The sequence below is a fragment of the Eucalyptus grandis genome, chromosome 10, assembly GCF_016545825.1.
Source record: "Eucalyptus grandis isolate ANBG69807.140 chromosome 10, ASM1654582v1, whole genome shotgun sequence".
Taxonomy (NCBI): domain Eukaryota; kingdom Viridiplantae; phylum Streptophyta; class Magnoliopsida; order Myrtales; family Myrtaceae; genus Eucalyptus; species Eucalyptus grandis.
Window position 1 is genome coordinate 5,434,718 of NC_052621.1, and position 12,653 is coordinate 5,447,370.

Here is a 12,653-nt window from a genome sequence, read left to right on the forward strand (position 1 = left end):
AAATCCTAATCTTCAGCCTATAAAGTCTTCTTTGGATACATGAATCTCTTGGATTCACGTATCTCTTTATTCATGAATCTCGTGGATACATGCGTCTATTTAATTCATGTATCTCTTTAGTACATGAACTAAAAATCTCTATATATAGATAGGAACATAGAGCTTCATGGGGGTTTTGGTTTTGGTTTTGGTTTTGAATCCATTCCAAAAGACTTTGATATACTTTTCTACTCTTCTATTTTTCCTGAGTGTGCTGGTTCAATTAAACGGTTCAACTGAGTCCTGTTTGCATGGTGTTAATCCAAACAAGTTCAAGGTGTTGTATCTTGGGAGGCATAGTTCGTGAATCTGCGGAGCACCTTTGGCAGGAACTAATCGCCTTAAGGAGATTCGGTTATCCGTACCTCACCTCAATTTTATGTTATTTTTCAATGATATCTTATTTTATTCTTCTTCAAGAGTTGTAAGTTTACATAAAAAGAAGGATATTATATAGCCGTTATCGTCTTCTTTATATTGATGTTCGATTACAACAAATTAGTGCTTTCTCTAGATATTAATTTCCAACAATCTTAAGGCGATTATATCACTCATTGTTTGTTGTTCTTGTCGATTATTGAGATGGTTGAAAACAATCATGCCATTCAATGTCCATAATGTTTGAGGAGGTGTTCCCTATGGTCAATTTGATCGTTGCTATGGAAGATGTTCAACCCTCGGGGTTTGAATTTGTAGTAGCTAATGCTACGAGCCCTTGGGCTAACACCAATTTTGGTGGTGCGGGTACAAGTCATACAACCGGTATGCTTGGGACTGTTTTTAGAAACAAAGTGTAGGTCATATGGCTTTTGGCTCTGTTTCTAGAGGGATGGTTCAATGAACTTTGCCTCTTGGGATGGGAACACCTCCATTACAGCTAATGAGAGATTGTGCTCGCTACGGTGATGTCCGAAAGCATCTCTAGTGTCGAACATTAATGGCTGGTGGCTAGACACGGGTGCCACAAATCACATATGTGTAGATAAATATATGTTCTCATCTTATGAGAAGGCTGAAGAAGACGAGAAACTTTATATGGCTAACTCTGCATCAGCAAAGATTGCCGGAAGAGGAAAGGTGATCCTGAAATTTACATCTGGCAAGGAGGTCGCCCTGCTGAATGTGCTGCATGTATCGGATTCGGAAAAATCTAATTTTTGGCCCTATACTTGTCAAGAAGGGTTTCAAAGTTGTATTTGAATTTGACAAGTTTGTATTTTCAAAAGGAGGGATGTATGTGGGGAAAGAGTACTTGTGTAATGACCTATTTAAGGCCAATGTGGCTGTCATTGATGTAAACTCAAAATATGTGTACCCAAAGACTATTAATAAAGAAAAGTGTTCAGTTTACACTGCCGTGTCTCCTTTTCTATGGCATGGTAGATTAAGACATGTAAACTATGGTACAATGAAGAGAATAGCAAACTTGGGGTTAATTCCAAGATTTGAGTTGAATGCCCGTTACAAGTGTGAGACTTGTGTTGAGGCCAAGTTTGCCAAGAAACCTTTCAAATCCATTGAAAGAACGAGTGAACCTCTACAATTAATCCATAGTGATCTATGTGATTTAAAGTTTGTAGAAAGTAGAGGTGAAAGAAGTACTTCATCACATTTGTGGATGATTGTACTAGATTTTGCTATGTTTATTACTAACTAGCAAAGATGAGACTATGAGCATGTTTGTCAAGTATAAAAATGAAGTTGAAAACCAACTTGATAAACGAATCAAAGTGCTTAGGTCCAAAAGAGGAGGATAATATAGTTCAATCAATTTCAAAGAGTTTAGTGCTAGTTTTTGAATAATTCTTCAAACAACTGCACCTAATACTCCACATCAAAATGGAGTTGCTGAACGATTGAACAAGACACTAAAGGAGATGGCTAACGCCATGCTTTTGAGTTCAAGTTTACCTTAGAACTTGTGGGGGGAGGCAGTTTTAACTGCAAATTATATTCTTAATGAAATACCTCACAAAAAGACAGGTAAAACTCCATACGAGTTATGGAATGAAAAGTTACCATCCTACAATTTTCTAAAAGTATGGGGGTGCATAATGTGATCTATAACGGTAAGTCTAAACACATTAAAGAGACACAATACCATAAGCAGTTGCTCTCAAATTGAATCATTTATTTAGACTTTGTAAAGTCAAAAGAAAATATTGCGAGATTCGCTGACAAAATGTTTGTCAAAAGAGTAGATAAACTGCGCATCGGGGGAATGGGTTTAAGAGCCTTAACCCAATAAAGAAATTCCAGGGTGGAAACCTAACCTATGCGATTGGAGATCCCATGGACTAGGTTCAATAGGACAACGCAAATTTTGGAAACCTAGTGTAAGCCTTTGTCTCCCATTCCTATGATGCAACAAAGGCTTTCCCTATAGCGTTGTAAGGGTACGCTATGCGTTTAATGATTCCTATAACTTGGGATGTAACATCCAAGTAAGATATGGTAGAATATCTTTAATAGGAATGCACCTATATGCGTGGAGCTGGCCGACTCTATGAAAATCTTTAAAGGCTAGATTTTCTAAAGCACGCACGAATCCCGAGAGGTTCGGGGCCGAAAGAACGAACACAGCGAGAACCAATCTTGAATTGGAAATACTTTGTGTGAGATTTATTGTATGAGTTTACACAAATAACTGGTGATTCATAGCTTAGTCCATTAACTAGTTATGTAAGTCCGATAAGCTTTCACTAAAGAAGGTTCAAAGCTACCTATCTTGATGTGATTTATTTCAACGAGGCATGCTCAAATTCCTTCAAGTCAAAAAATGTTTTGTTGATCCATTAATGTGGGGTTGTTGTAATTATGGTTATAATTGTGGTTAATGGATCAACGGAAGCCAATAAATTAAGATACGTTTTTCTGTTCACGTATTTCTTTTTTTGGATTCATGAATTTCCTATACTTTTATGTTCACGTATTTATTGAATTCATGAATTTCTTAGATTCATGTATCGTTTAGTTCATGTATTTATTGAGTTCATGAATCTCTTGAATTCATGTATCTTTGGATACATGAATCTCTTGATTCACATATCTCTTTATTCATGAATCTCGTGGATACACGCGTCTATTTAATTCATGTATCTCTTTAGTACATGAACTAAAAATCTCTATATATAGATAGGAACATAGAGCTTCATGGGGGTTTTGATTTTTGGTTTTGGTTTTTCTAAATCCATTCCAAAAAGACTTTGATATACTTTTCTACTTTTTTGTTTTTCCTGAGTGTGCCGGTTCAATTGAACGGTTCGATTAAGTCCTGTTTGCACAATGCTAATCCAAATGCGATGTGTTGTATCTTGGGAGGCATAGTTCGTGAATGCGGAGCACCTTTGGCGAACTAATCGCCTTAAGAAGATTCGGTTATCTGTACCTCACCTCCAATTTTATGTTATTTTTCAATGATATCTTATTTTATTCTTCTCAAAGAGTTGTAAGTTTACATAAAAAGAAGGATATTGTATAGCCGTTATCATCTTCTTTACTTTCATGTTCTGATTACAACAAACAGTTTGTGTATTTTGTGAATTAATTTCTAACAACCACTGGGCGACCCCTCTTGCTGATGTCATATTCCGAAGACGATGTGTCGTTGTGGCTCGAGAGAGGGAACTGGCACTTGCGGTGAACTGGTGCGAGGCAGAGGTTGACGTCTTGGATGAGCACGTCGAGTTTCTTGTTGGGGTTGGTGGCGGTGAGCTGGATTCGGACGTGGAGTTTTGGAGGAGGGGATGAGGCGTCGAAGGCGTTGTGAAGGCCAGAGAGGGGGAGAGGGAGTTGAGCGGAACGCGGAGGGCGAGGGTTCACAATGAGCCATGTGACAGCGATGACTACCCCGATCAACACGACGAGGAGGACAAGCGAAAACATTGTACGGAAGACAGTGAAAAGGACTAATTCCCGTCGGATTTCTCTTCTTGGGGAAGTAATCCGAGAGCTATAGAATCCGTATACTAAATCGATTTACAGAATGACATGGCCAGCGTTTGATTATGCTTCATAGTAGTCACTAACCCATTTTTTTCATTGTACGCTTTACGGCTATCTTCTATTTCTTAGCTTCAAACCTCTAAGTGTCATATGAAATGTGACTTTTAATTAATGTTTATAAGATTTTGCATGGCCAGCATCCACGTTAACATCGGTTAGCCAAAATTAACTTGATAAATTGAATTGGCATAACTGTAATAGATTTATGACTCTTTTGATAATTTTCCCAATGAAGCATGACCATGATATTGAGGTTACTTGTACCAATACGTAATTTCGGATTCAAAGTTATATGTTTAATTAATTCCCAAAAGCTACACGACCAATTACTAGCTACAGCTCCGTAAGTCTAAAGAAAAGCCACGGCAAGAGTTTGTCATTCAACTCTACAATGTCGTATGCTTCTTCCGTCCTTTGTACCCGAGAAAGCAGGTCTTCATTCTGCAGAGACATCCTTGATGGCATTCCTATCGACCTTCAGGCAATGTAACCGTAACAACGTTGGCTGTGAAGGGCTCTTCCCTAACTAAATGTGCATCCAAGCTACCCGAACTTCTCTCAACGAAGAAACCAGGTTCTTTTGGCGGTGGCAAGGTTGCTCCTTCATTTGCCAACATGAAGACGACACTAGACATTGCCGGCCTATTTTCAGAAACTTTTGGACACATAGCCCTACCTGAATGCATCTCTCTGCTTGAGACTCAACAAAAGAGGCACATACAGATTCATCAATGAGTTCCATGGCCCTCCCTTCTCTCCATAGCAGCCATGCCTAAAAAATTTAAACCACTCATGATCAACCACTATCCATGTATCAAAAAAGAAAACGTGTCTTGGGGAACATAGAAAGAACGAGATGAGATTTTAAGAGAAACAGAACATCTGGTCCTGATTAGCAAAAAAAGAAATGGTGGGTCTTAATAATGCTCTACCACTTACATGCCCGAGAAGGTTGTGGTGATGATCAGGATGCTGGAATCCTCTATTCCTTTTGCTACTTATTATCTCTAACAAAAGCACCTCAAAGCCAAAAACATCGGACTTCACAGAGAATTTTCCATCAAAGGCATACTCCGGAGACATGTAGCCACTGTATCAAGCAAATTGAGCTACATTTTCTCCAAATACTTATGGACAGTGCATGCTTCGAATGGATCGAGATGAGAAACTTACTATGTACCAACTATTCTTCTTGTTTGTGCCTCTGTGTCATCTCCTCGAAAGATCCTTGCTAGGCCAAAATCTGAAATCTTTGGATTGATGTCAGCATCTAACAAAATATTACTTGTTTTCAGGTCTCTGTGGATCACTTGTAGTTTTGAATCCTGATGGAGATAGAGAAGTCCTCGGGCGATACCTAAAACAATGTCAAATCGCCTTTTCCATGCCAAAGAGGAGCTTCTGTCATGATCTACATACACTCAACCCCCATCAAAAAATTAATCGAGTTGTTAGCGTTTAGTTGTATTATTTGGTGAAGGTATCAATGGATAAAAATAAAAGCACAAGGATTCGAGTGAAAAGGAACTGAGAAAGATCAAGAGGTTCTGACCAGAGAGGAAATAATCCAAGCTTTTGTTTGGCATGTACTCATAAATTAACATTCTTTCATCTCCCTCGATGCAGCAGCCAACAAGTCCAACAAGATTCCGGTGCTGAAGTCTTGCGATTAGAAGGACTTCATTCATAAACTCATCAGGACCTTGTCCCAATACTTTGAAAGCCTTTTTATTGCTACTTCTTGTCCTGTGGAAAGAGTTCCCTGCATGAATTCTACTTAGTGTGCGCCTCTGTAATTATTTGAACCGACTGATTTATAACTCATTACCTTATAGACCGAACCGAAGCCACCTTCTCCTAGCTTGTTTGTTTGAGAGAAATGGTTAGAACAACAGAAACGGTAGCAAAATCATATAATGGCAAGTCAATGCCATCCATCCCACTTGGCAAGCCTACAGGAGATGTAAATTCGTTTCTCAAACCATACCAAAATCTATATTTAAAAAAAAAAAAAAAGCAATCTGGACTTTGACCAGAAGAAGTAAGATAAAGGTATTTAGCTTACCTTGGCTTTTCATTCTTCTTTTCCAAATTATGCTTAATGCCGTGCCCACAATAAGCAATCCCGAAATGGCTGAAGCCACAGTGATAGTCACCAATTTCTTGGATAGACTACGCGATGAATCTAGCATACAGGAGCAAGTTAAGTAACTAATTTCAGAAATAGAGTTCATCTGTAAGATGATGAATCCATCTCCATTAGAGAAACTTGGAGATTAGAATAGTAGTAAGACAGAATTTTAGCTCAGTCTGACAATGACAAAGGACGCACCGATATAATGAAAGATTGGAACAAAGAAGAAAAAGCAATTGCTAAACCAATTAGCTAATACAGATAATAATATTAGTATTTACCTAATTCAGAAGCAGGTAGCCGTAGGAAGAGATATTGGTGAGAACCATCATCGTTAATATCCCTAATATCAATGAGATTGCCAAACCACAACAAGCAGCCTGGTCCTCTAATATCCGAATTAGCTTAAGCCATGCAAGAACAATTCTTTAGACACTCAACCTTACACTCCTTAAGGCTCATATTCTTGAATAGCTGGAAATCTATCAGGTCAGGTAATTTAACCTGTGAAAGTCTCGTAAAACCCTCTCCACGAGAACAATTCAATGGGACTTTCCTTATGCACCCTCTTGCCTGATTGAACATGTCCCACTCTGCTTGCGACTTGGGCATAAAACCCTGCAAACAGAGGCATCTTGGGCTTTGGTTAACTCGGCACACCCCATTAGCGCCGCAGTATCCATAGTTGTCACAAGGGTCGTAAGGGAGAGATTCAATCATATCCCACTTCGTGCTTCCACTCTTCAGTAAAAAAGCTTGTGAAACACCATCGGGGCTTAATGTGATTCTGATAGTGATATCGTCTATAAGATTTTCAATTGCAAAATAGGCAGCTGTTTCATTGTGAACAAAGATGGATCTAGCAACAGGAGTCGACACCTTGGACATATCGTTGATGTAAACTCCATTCCATGGCGCAGATCGATAAACTTTGACGGAACCATTGCAGACTATTTCAAGTTGAGGTAAACCATCGATTTTGTATTTGCCTGTATAGTCTCCAAGGGAAGGATCGTCTGCGCTTCTCCGAGAAGTCACATAATGTTCCAAACCGGTTCTAAAGTTCCATCCCAATATCATACCAACCAAAATCGTGTCTGATGGGTAATCAAAGCTCTGCCATGAGTAGTCAGTGGAATCTAAACTATTATGTTCCCTAAGAACAAGGTTTCCAGAATCTAGGAGATGTGCAACTGGGTTTCCAAGAACCTTGGTTGAATTTGTCGACCAAACGACACTCTTTGATTGATTTAAAAGAACAAGTTCACCTTCATAGCTTATTTCCAGAGTACCATTTGAATCAGTGAGCGGACTGTTCCTATTAGCAACCCAAACAACCATTTCAGGAATCGCCACGAGCCATATCCCCAGGAAACTGTTGTTTGAGCTTCCGGTTGAGAAGAAACCAAGCTCAAATTTTCGCCCTGAGGAAACTAATGTCTCTCCTTTCTAATAGATTGAACTGAACTCAGGATGTCTGTGGCGCTGGACATGCGCAACAGTGATAGAACGACGATGGAAATGCAGAAGAAGCTGAAGATAGGAGGAACTACCATTGCAGACCCTCTCGTTTGATCCAGAGATGAAGTAAATGACTAGATAAATAGAGGAGACAGATACCTCTGTTTGGTGGAGAGCAAGTCCTAGGAGCTCCTGATTGGATTGAGTTGGGTCAAGCAAGTAGATCCATCACGCAAATGTTCCTAGATCGGTCTCCAACCTTCCCGTAGTCGTTACGTACCAAATCTAAATGACTCGAGATTTTTTTAAAATAACTTCTATGAATATCAACTACCTTTTTTCTCTTTTAACGAATAATAATTGCTACCGATTATTTGGATTCAATGGGCACCTGACGAGCATAAAAAAATCTTCGTAGTTTTTAATGTATTTTTGTTTCTTATTTCATTATTTTGAAAAAAAAAATATCCAGATAAAATATGCTCAACGATTATTTTAACCTATTGAAAATGTGGGAGACGACATTTGAAACATACCTACGTTTTGTTTCCTTCAAAAAGAAAATATTATCTTGACCCAGTTGTCAAGTTTTTGGTAATTAATAGTAATATTTGGATTGGTACACGAACTGATAAGAGTAGCCACTAGGCCAACGGGTGGACAGCTTTTTTTTTGGTCGAAACGGGTGGACAGCTTTTGTCCGATTGCATTCACGCTACCACGTAATCCAATAGCTTTTAGGAAAAATAAAAACAAAATCCGATAATTATGGAAGAAGAAAAAAAGGAAAGGACGCAGGAAGTCGTTAAAGTCTAAGTCACCCTCGTTCCTATCCTTCTTTTGGCCATTATTTTGTCCGATTCAAATTTAATTGACTTTAGTCTTCTACTAAACATATGGAGTTACAAAACGAAAAAGAGAACTTCGACACAAGTATCTCAATTTTCTCTTTTTATATGCTTCGGGTTCATATAATTCTTAAAACATAAGTCATATGTTTTAAGTCATGCGGGCCAACAAGTAATACTATTGGCCCAGAAAAGGACTAATAGTGAAAATAAGCCCATAATAGCAGTACTTCCTCTAATCTGAAAATAATTATTGAGGTAGTACTTATAATAATCCTAAAGCTAATGGTGGTATTAAAGGTCTTGATAATAGATTTAGAATTTCGAGATCTATTTATCCCCAAAAACAAGTATGAAATTATCAGAATTTGGAAATCCCTGATTTTCGAATAATTCACCAACATATTCTCAAATGCTAGACAATCAAAACACTAATCCTGAAACTTTATGTTCTAAAACCTTTTATAATAAGAATTATACTCTGAAGGAAATACTGAAATCAGGGAATTGTTTTTTTTTTTTTTTTTTTTACTTTTCATAATCAAGCACCACAGATCAAAGAAAAATGTTATGAATACATGTTTGTACATGATATTCATATATTATTCTTCTATTGGCTTGAAGAACATTTTCTAAAACAACAAAAAGCCCTGTTTTAGCCAAAATCTTTAAGTGAAAATTAGATAATGACCAAATCATTGGATCAAGTCTATTTTCACTATCATCGACATAGTAGAAAAGTGGAGAAGTATAACCAAAGTGCTAAAACTTGGAACGAATGGACTTAAGTGTCAACAGTTAGGAAAGTGATACTGAAGTGTCATCTCCCGACAACTCCATTGGAAATCTACGTGACAATTTTTATTATTTTCGTCTATGTGGCTTGCCGAAATGCTGACTCAACAAAAAGGCAAAACAACATTGTTTTGAGCGATTCGAATGTTAATATAAATCCTGGTAATCCTTAGTTACACGTTAAAGTAAACCGAGCCAAGCCACACCCAAAAAAAAAAAAAGAATAAGAAAAGAAAAGGCTGGTTTTCATCAGACATGATGGGTTTAAAGTCAACCTAAGTAAGCTGATTGTTTTTGGCGCAGAAGTCGGCACAGCAGTCAGCGCAGAAGTTGTTGTCGTTAGTTCCTGAGCTTTCCTTTGACCTTCGCATTCACGACAAAGAAGGAATAAGAGATGGTTTGATAATTGATTGACTTTTTGCATTTCGCGACTTTTCTGCCTTAATTTCTACCAATGTGCGTATCTCTCTCTCTCTCTCTCTCTCTCTCTCTCAACGGGCACTAGATAGCTAAAAGGAAGAAGATCATCAGCTAATGATTGGAAACGCAGCTGAAGCATGATCGCGAAGTTGAGCTTGCTTATTGCAATGCATAATAATTTCAAATGAACTTCATTTGATCGACTACTTTCTAAAAGTTACACGATGAGCTACTAGCTGCAGAAGCAACTGCTACTACAAGAAGAGAAACTCCATCCATTCAAAAAATGAATGAAGAACTACATGATCCATGCATCCACTATTACTAACGTTCTTCGGAGACAAGGAAATGATGATCATGAGGAGATTGGTCATTGGAACACCCGAGAGTATTAATGAAAAGTCTGGGGCTCCCCGTTAATTTTCTGCTGATTAAGCGAAGTGAACCGGGCAATCCTTCCCTCCATCTTTTAACTCCCCGATGCGTCTCGATGAAGAAAGCCCGATGCTCAAATCATCGCATTTGACCTCCACCAACTTGCGCTTGCTCGGCCAATACGCATGCATGAACTTGACACTAACCTGCATCCTCACCGACATCAGTGCTAACCCTTTCCTCAGTTCCTCGCACACAGTGAACTGAAACGGCCTCTTCCTCCTCGTTCTGCAGCAAGGCCTCGGGCCTGTTTCCACCTGGAAGGTCAGGACTCCTCGGCCCCTCTTGCTGATGTGATGCTCCGACGATGATGTGTGGTTGTGGCTTGAGAGAGGGAGCTGGCACTTGTGATGAACTAGTGCAAACCAGAGAGTGACGTCTTGGATGACCACTCGAGTTTCTTGTTAGGGTTGGTGGCAGTAAGCTCGATCCCGACGTGAAGTTTCAGAGGAGGGCATGAGGTGTCGGAGGTATTGGGGAGGCCGGAGAGGGAGAGAGAGTCGAGCCGGAACGTGGGAGCGCAAGGGTTCAGGACGAGCCATGCAATGGCGATGATTGCTGATCAAGACAACAAGGAGGACCAGTGACTGCATTATACGGAAGACGGTTCTGTAGGATCTGGAGGAGGTGGAGGGGGTGGCGGTAGCGTGGCGGCAGAGGAGGTGGTGGTGGTGGTGGTGGTGGTGGTTGCCATTGGGAGAAAACTTCTCTGGTGCCTGAAGAGTGCTGAAGAAGGAGGAGATGGAGGGAAGAAATTGGATCGACGACATGCTTTTATAATAAGGGTAAACAAGATTTTTTTCTCAAAGCCGCGTCTCAAAAAGATCCGTGGCCTCTAAAACTTGTACTTTTGGGGGAGAGAAAGTCGTCGCAAGCAACTGCAGAGGAAACAACTTGTGCTCGAACTCGTGCGTTTTCTACCCAAGTGAAAAAGGAAAATCGCCGTATACGAGAATAAATCCAAATGGGTTTGCTCTTCTCGGGGACAAAGACATCGCATTGACGAGACTTAAATCTTGTATTTTGGGGCACATGCTATAAAAGACAGAAACGCAGACATGCACCGCCTTATACTATTAGTAATCCCACGGGTACCAAATTGGTGTACCAAACCAGTTTCTAAAATGATTTGGTTAGAATTCGATTTTGTGCCGTATTTGTTGCGAACCCATTTGTTCTCCAAAGCATATTTTTACGACCACTTCAATTTTAGCTTTAGGCTCCCGAGCGTCATACTTCAGTATCTCAAACGTGGCTTCTAGGTTGTGTTGAGCGACGGGGAGTATTTATTTTTACAACAAATTTCACCGGTGTAATGAAGGCAAATTAGAAGTTATCGTGAGATCTTGAAGTTAGATTGCGGCTCCCTATTCGTTTGAACGACAAAGTCAAAAGTAGGAGCTGGGACCGCCGGATTTCAGTTTCGAAGGTCCGTGCATGCGCACGTGGGTTGACTACCTTTTTGGAGTGGGCTTTACGTTCCTTGATCCTTCGATCCCACACGGGGCGTCGTTGCATGTCCGCGAAGGAAGGAGCCGAGAAGGCAAACCGCGTGCCTCGCGCTCGATATTCTTGCATGTCGTTGTCGATCGCCCTCTCCATCCGCTCGACATTTCTACCTCGGAGTTTCTTCTAATGTACGTCTCTCTCTCTCTCTCTCTCTCTCTCTCGGCTGGGTCAACCTCTGTTAGAAGATATGCAATATTCTCCTTGGAGATTATGATTTGATCTGATTGTATGCATATCAATTAAAGATTTGGAGGAAATGACCGGAATGCGGGAGGGCGGGGGTTTAGGACGAGCCACGCGACGGTGATGACCGTGCCAATCGAGACAATGAGGAGGACCAGTGACTGCATCGTACGGGAGACGATTCTGAAGGATTTGGAGGAGGAGGTGGGGGCGGCGGCGGTGATGGCAGAGGTAGCCATCGGGAGAAAACTTCTCCGTTGCCTAAGAGTAGTGAAGAAGGATGTGATGGAGGAAGAAACTGGATCGACGATATGCTTTATAATAAAGGGTCAAACAAAATTTTCGCTACGTCCGAGAACATTCGCGGCTTCTTAACCCTTTTACTCCTGGTGTGAAAGGCGAGACGGGAGAGAATGTCGCCGCGAGCAAAATGTAGTGAAAACGTGTATTCTCGCTCGTGCGTTTTCTACCTAAGTGAAAAGGGAATCACCATGGTATGACGTTGGCGAGAACAAATCCAAATAGGATTTTCTTCTTGGGGGGAAAAAAGGCGTTGTATTGACAAGACTTAATCTTGCACTTTTGGGCATATTCTCGTGTAAATCATAAGTAATCTTGGAGTGAGATCGGTCTACCAAATCAGTTTATAAAATAATTTGGCTAGTATTCAATTTTGCATCATATTTACGGTGGACCCATTTGTTTTCCATATCATATTTTTACTACCACCTCTATCTTTAGCTTTAAACTCTTGAGTTTTATACTGTAGTATCTCAAATCGGGCTCTTAGTAAGTACTTCTTGAAGGTACGGAGGCCAAACGGG

General features: G+C 40.1%; 1 non-coding gene and 1 pseudogene across 1 annotated transcript; both read right to left on the bottom strand.

Moving 5' to 3' along the window:
• Positions 1-4,287: 4,287 nt before the first annotated feature.
• LOC108955468 lies at positions 4,288-5,748 on the bottom strand (annotated as a pseudogene).
• An 8-nt stretch (positions 5,749-5,756) lies between these two features.
• On the bottom strand, positions 5,757-7,511 carry LOC104423437. Its single transcript, XR_005546961.1, has 4 exons — positions 6,460-7,511; positions 6,110-6,229; positions 5,873-5,996; positions 5,757-5,806 (listed from the first exon to the last, which is right to left on the bottom strand). It is a non-coding gene; the product is annotated as an uncharacterized LOC104423437 (transcript).
• Positions 7,512-12,653: the final 5,142 nt, after the last annotated feature.